General features: G+C 43.1%; 1 pseudogene; it reads left to right on the top strand.

The window, feature by feature from the left end:
• Positions 1–1,428: 1,428 nt before the first annotated feature.
• Positions 1,429–4,115, top strand: LOC149821968 (cellulose synthase-like protein D1; annotated as a pseudogene).
• Positions 4,116–7,163: the final 3,048 nt, after the last annotated feature.

Here is a 7,163-nt window from a genome sequence, read left to right as displayed (position 1 = left end):
TTTTTCAAGCAACAACTTAGACTAGTGGTTTGACGATGGTGCCTAATTTTTCAGGCGACAAAAGGGAAAAGCATCAAGAAAAAACTAATTGGCCAAATTCGTCATATTTTAAGTCTTAAATTGGTCATGTTTGTCATATTTTTTTGGTCTCGACCAAAACACAAAATGGTGCCAAAAGTGAGTGCCATCTACGTTTTTATCAGTTGATTAATTAATTGTTTTCACCATTTTAGGGTTGCCCCAATGGGATTGGAACCTGGGATCCGTCCATTAGGATAGTGAGGCTTTCCTTCGTCCAACTACCTAACTGCGCACCATTGCTTCTTTTCTAATCCTTCCTATTCCCGAAATTTACAATTTCAAAACTTTAATGATTGCACTTTTTTTTAATGTTTAGAATAGTAAAATTGGCAATTGATAATAAAGTAGAACAAATGGTTCAAGATTTTGAAATTTATATTGCATGACTTTTCTTTATACATATCAAATGGGTGTTTTAAATTCATTGAGATTGAACGTAATAGCCAAAAGGTGGTGTGGCTTTGTGAAATAGATGATAAATTAAGCGGCATTTTGTAATTTACTTTATCTTCTTACATTTTGTAAATTAGTCTCTCTGTTTTTTTTATTCGCAGGGCTTTTATTTTTTGGTATATTTTAGGATCTTGCAGTTCAGTAGTTTGTGCCATGAGAATCCAATTTCTAAACCCTCTTTCATCAGTTAGTCCTTGACCAAGCAGAGGACAAGCTTAGAATTCCAGTTAGCTCCCTCCCCCTTTCTCAATAACTTATTTTCATAATACCTAAACTGCTGTTCTCCTCTCCATACTCCCCCAAAAAGATTTACATCAACCGGCCACTGTATTGGCCATGGAGCCACTGGAGCGCACCCAGTCAAAGAAGTCCATGCCGCCCAGGCCTCCCCCAACCATAAAGTTTGCGAGTGGCCGAGTCGTAAGCCTCTTGCGTGACGATGAACTTAACCTCTCCGGCGCGAGCAGGTTGTATGTTCCCCCTGCAAACACGGGGCCGCATGTTGGGGGGTCCAAATGAGTGCCACGTTGGCACTCATTTCAGAGATATGTACGGAGGAATATCTTGGGATCCGCAATATTCCTTCGTACACACCCAAACTGACGAATGAGTGCCAACGTGGCACTCATTCGGACCCCGAACACGCAGCCCCGTGTTCCACGGAGAACATACACCACCCTCTCCTCTCCGGCGATTACTCATCATCGGATTACGTCAATGACACGATGATGATGCCCTCCACGCTGGATAACCACCTGATGTTTGCCAACCAGTCATCGGTCAAACCAGAGAACGACCAGGCTCCATACGGTCCGAGCTCATCATACCAAGGTGGTGAGGCCAACAGTGGACCTAGGGTCGAGGACAATTCGAGCGGCGGGCCCAAACCCGGAGATGGACCGGCGCATGTCCATGATGAAGTCAAACAAGTCAATTCTATTAAGAAGCCAAACAGGGGACTTTGACCACAACAGGTGGCTGTTCGAGACCAAGGGGACTTATGGAATTGGGAGTGTGTTCTGGAGAGATGATGGTAGTGGGTATGGCGGTCATGGGGTGGTTGATGAGGACAGCATAGATGTGAGCATGTCAGACTTCATGGAGAAGCCTGGAAGCCTTTGACTAGGAAGATCCCCATCCCAGCTTCGATCCTCAGCCCATACAGGTAAGCCAAATTTTCTTGCTTCTTAAAGGGTGTGTCGTGGGTGATACGAGTCACGCACGCTATGACACGCTAACAAGACTCTGACACTTTAAGACATTATTATTTTATTTTTGTTCTGTTGATAGTATTTTTAATAGCTTTAATAATCTCAACTCGTGTCATGTCAGACTCGTATCTCTTTGTGACATAGGTGAAGAAATTCACCAGAGAGCCGGCAGTAAACGTTGTGTATTATTATCCTCTAACGTTCTGTCGTTGCGTGGATACTGGACCAAGTAGGCTGCTGATCATGATCCGGCTGGTGGTGCTGGCCCTCTTCCTCACCTGGCGAGTCAACCACCCGAACCCAGACGCGATGTGGCTCTGGGGCATGTCCATCGTCTGCCAGATCTGGTTCACTTTCTCATGGATACTGGACCAGCTGCCGAAGCTCAACCCAATCAACCGCGCCACGGACCTCGCCGCCCTCAGTGAGAAGTTCGAGAGACGCCATCCTCGTCGAACTCGACGAACGGCCAGTCCGACCTCCCTGGTGTCGATGTAGACGTCTTCGTGTCGATGTAGACGTCTTTGTGTCAACGTAGACGTCTTCGTGTCGACGGCCGACCCATAGAAGGAGCCGCCGCTGGTCACTGCGAACACCACACTCTCTATTCTCGCCGCCAACTACCTGGTCGAGAAGCTCGCCTGCTACATCTCCGACGACGGGGGCAGCCTCCTCACCTTCGAGGCCATGGCTGAGGCCGAGGCGTTCGCGGAGGTGTGGGTTCCGTTCTGCAGGATGCACGGAATAGAGCCTAGGACCCGGACAGCTTCTTCTCCCAAAAAGGGGACCCTGCCAAGTTCAAGAAGGACCAGGAGGACTTAGTGAAGGACAGGAGGAGGCTGAAGAGGGAGTATGATGAGTTCAAGGTGAGGATCAACGGGCTGTCTGACGCCATTTGAAAGAGATCCGATGCCTACAATGCAAGGGATGGCTGACGGCTCGCATTGGCCGGGTACTTGGGTCGTTCCCAGTGCCGACCACACTAAGGGAGATCACGCCGGCATCATTCAGGTAATTAACCTTTTTTTATATTTATTACACCAAGAAACAAGACCTGGTCCAAATGAGATCAGGGTGGTGATTGAAGGGACGGACGGACGATGGTGATTTCAAAACACAAAAATTTGTATTTTGTCAAATCACTATTGATCTCTCCTCTTAAAAGTCACTATATATCAATGGTGATCTAAAATATCATTTGATCCAAAACCCCTGGTATCCCTCAAAAACATATTCATTCATTCATATATTGTGGGTGATGAGGTGCAGCAGCACAGTTTAAAGGTAAAAATCGTGTAATCACATTGCACCTGATCGCACGCACTGGTTGGTGTTAACCTAACAGACCCTTAATAATAATAATAAGGTCGTGACTCGTGATCTTGAGCGCAGATCAAGGGTTGTTGCGCGTGCACCCCAAGAACACGCATTGTAGCTACAGTGTGTTGCATGTGCACCCCAGGAACATGCACTGTAGCTACAGTGCGTGTTCCGGGAGGGGGGGGGGGGGGGACATATAACCTGCCCACCAAAGCTTCCCAGTGCCAACCCTGTGATGGGTTCCCCTGATGAGAAGATCATTGACCTGTCTGGGGTGGATGTGCGGGTCCCCATGTTCGTGTACGTGTCCCACGAGAAGCGACCCGGCTACGACCATAACAAGAAGGCTGGTGCCATGAACGCCATGGTGCGAGCCTCGACCATCTTGTCCAATGGCCCCTTCATCCTCAACCTCGACTGCGACCACTGCATCTACAACTCTCAGAAGCTTTGTGAGGGCATGTGCTTCACGATGGAGCGCGGGGGCGACCGCATCTGCTACATTCAGTTCCTGCAGCTATTCGAAGGGATAGATCCCTTCGACCGGTACGCCAACCACAACATCGTTTTCTTTGATGGCAACATGCGTGCCCTAGACGGCCTCCAGGGTCCCGTCTACGTCGGCACCGGCTGCTTCTTCCAGCGCTTCGCCCTCTATGGCTACGACCCTCCCCACACCTATGAGTACTCCGGCGTCTTCGGCCAGAACCGGCACTGTCTCCACTCGCCGTCCTTTTCCATCGTCCTCTTCAACCCCGATGAGCCCGGTGCCGACGACGAGCTGCTCGCAGCCACCCGTGTCGAGCTCCCAAAGCAGTTCGGCAACTCGCAGCTCTTTGCCGACTCGATCCCGGTTGCCGAGTTCTAGGTGCGGCCTCTCGCAGACCACCATGTCATCCGGAACGGGTGTCGCTCGATGCCAACACCGTCACCGAGGCGGTCTCCATCATCTCATGCCGGTATGAGGACAAGACCGAGTGGGGCGGGCGGGTCGAGTGGATCTATGGGTCAGTGACGGAGGACGTGGTCGCGGGGTTGAAGAAAATATGAGGTAAAAGCAAGAAAATGGCAGCACAGAAAATAGTAAATAATACAACAGCTGAAAAGCAAAACTTCAAAAGTTACTATTCACAAACTTGTTGTTTTCTCTACAAACTAACTTAAAGAAAGATACCTATTTAAAAGCAAAGCCTTTACATGAAAGTAGGAAGCCTAAGCTAAAAATTAAGAACACAACTCACGTACACCACCTTTTTTCGATTTCTAGCCTCTACCAAAAAATAAATCCCTATAAACTAGGACACTACAATACATGGGTTTTGAGTGCTCTTCAATCTATAAACGTGAGCATTGGATGCTCTACCCACTTTCTTCTACCTTGAGCACCAAATCAAACATGGGCATTGGATGCTCTTACCCACAACCTTGAACATTAACTAACACTTTCTCCTCCTTAATATGAAGGACCTTGCACACCTATGGATTCTCTGAACATCAGAAATTTTTGAGATGACAGGGCTTTTGTTAAACCATCAGCAACTTGTTCATTTGTAGAGCAATGCTTCAGCACTACTTCACCTTTTTCCATTGCATCTCTTATAAAATGATATCTAAGCTCGATGTGCTTTGTTCTACCATGAAAGGTAGGATTTTTAGCAATAGAAATGGTAGACTGATTATCACAATAGAGCTTAGTTGGGAGTTTTTGTTTCACATGCAGGTCCTTCAAAACACGCCTCATCCAGATTGCTTGACAGGTAGCAGATGTAGCAACAATATATTCTGATTTTCAAGATGATAACGCTATTGAATTTTGTTTCTTTGAACACCACGACACAATGCCTGAACCAAAACCGAATGCAAAATCGCTTGTGCTTTTTTGATCGTTCATTGAGTTTGCCCAATCACTGTCAGTAAATTCAATCAAATTAAAGTCAGTAACATGATTATAAAAAATTTCATAATTGATTGTTGCCCGTATATAACGGAGAATCCTTTTTGCTGCGCCTAGATGTTGCACAGATGGATTGTGCATAAACCTTGAAATCATACTGACTGACAATACGATGTCTGGCCAAATGTGAGTTAAATACATTAATTCGTCGACCAAGCTTCTAAAATATCTTTCATTTGCTCTTGCCATTCCATCTTCTAAACTCATTTTCTCATTCGCATTCCTCAAAGTTTCACAAACTTTGCAATTCAACATTTTTTATTTTTTGAGCAGTTCCAAAGCATACTTTTCTTGAGACACGAAAATCCCTTCTTCGGATTGCACGATATGAAGACAAAGAAAAAAATATAGCAACCCCAAATCTGACATTTCAAATTCCTTCATCATACTATGTTTAAATTATGCAATAAGCTTAGATGAAGAACCAGTGTAGATAATATCATCTATATAGACACTTACAATGAGCAATTCATTCCTGTTTACTTTGACATAGAGTGTAGATTCACTATCACTTCTTTGAAAACCATTTCCGTTGAAGACTTTATCAAGGCAATTATACCATGCACGTGGGGTTTGTTTTAGCTCGTATAAAGCCTTTTTTAATTTATAAACTTTTTCTTCCTTTCCTTTAACAACAAATCCAGATGGTTGGTCAACATACACGACTTCATTTAGAAAATCATTTAAAAATGCAGCCTTAACGTCAAATTGATAAACTTTCCATTTGAATTGAGTTGCAATCGCAAGAATCATTCTCACTCTTTCAAATCTTGCAATAGGTGAAAACGTTTCAGTAAAATCAATTTCATATTTTTGCATGAACCCTCTAGCAACTAACCTTGCCTTATATTTTTTTACATTTCCACCAGCATCATACTTGACCTTATAAACCCACTTTACTCCGATTGATTTTTTCTCGGGTGGCAAGTTGGAAAGCTTCCATGTGTCATTCCTCTTGATGACCTCCATTTCTTCTTTCATTGCATCTATCCATTTTTTATATGTGCATGCTTCATCATATGATGACGGTTCTAGTACAACAAAAGAAAAATCTCATTTATAAATATCTTTCAGAGACCGTACCTTTTTTGGAGGAGTGTCATTATCAAATGTAGACTCAATATTTTCTATGAATTCATCTCTCATACTTGACATTTCTAGAGATAATGCTTCATTAGTATGATTTGATTGCGGTGCAACTTCATCAATTTGCAAATTCACGCTTTCATTATTGGTTCATTCCCAACAAGCTTTTTCATCAAAAATAACATCCCTTCTTATAATCAATTTTTTAGAAGAAGGATTATAGAGACGATATCCCTTAGCTTCATTACTATAACCAACAAAGATACACTTTTCACTTTTCTTATCTAACTTGGTTCTTTCTGAAGAATCAATCAAAGCATATGCTATACTGCCAAATACTTTCAACATACTTACATTTGGTTTTTTATTCCACCAGGCCTCATAAGGTGTTTTGTTTTGAACTGTCTTTGTTGGAGAAATATTTAAGATATATACTGCAGTGTTGATGGCTTTGCCCAAAACTCGCTAGGCACCTGCTTTTCACTTAGCATGTTGCGTGTCATTTCTACCACTGTACGATTTTTCCTTTCTGTCATTCCATTCTGTTGTGGTGTCTTTCTTACTGTCAGTTGCCTGTGAATGCCATGATCTTTGCAAAACAAACCAAACTCATCAGATACAAATTCTCCTCCCCTATCTATGCGCAATATTTTTATAGTTTTTCTTCTCTCATTTTTCACAACTTAAATTTCTTAAATCTATCAAATGCATGGGATTTAGAAGTAAGAAAGTACACCCAACTCATTCTAGTAAAATCGCAGTAAAAAGCAAAAAATATTTGCTATTGTTTAATGAAGGAGTTCTCATGGGCCCGCATATATCGACATAAACTAATTCAAGAGGTTCCTTAGCTCTCCATGCTTTTTCAATTGAGAATGATAATTGGTGTTGTTTACCATAAACACACCCTTCACATATCTCATTTGTACAATTAATAGTTGGCAAACCAACCACCATAATTTTTCTTATGCAAGAGTTTCAAACTATTAAAATAAAAATGCCCATGCCTCAAATGCCACAATTTAGATTTATCAGAACTATTTGCCATAAAAGCACAA

Source organism: Nuphar pumila, chromosome 11 (assembly GCF_984573655.1).
Source record: "Nuphar pumila chromosome 11, dmNupPumi1.hap1.1, whole genome shotgun sequence".
NCBI lineage: Eukaryota > Viridiplantae > Streptophyta > Magnoliopsida > Nymphaeales > Nymphaeaceae > Nuphar > Nuphar pumila.
The sequence above is the reverse complement of the archived record's forward strand: the minus strand, read 5'-3'. Positions and strand labels throughout refer to the sequence as shown.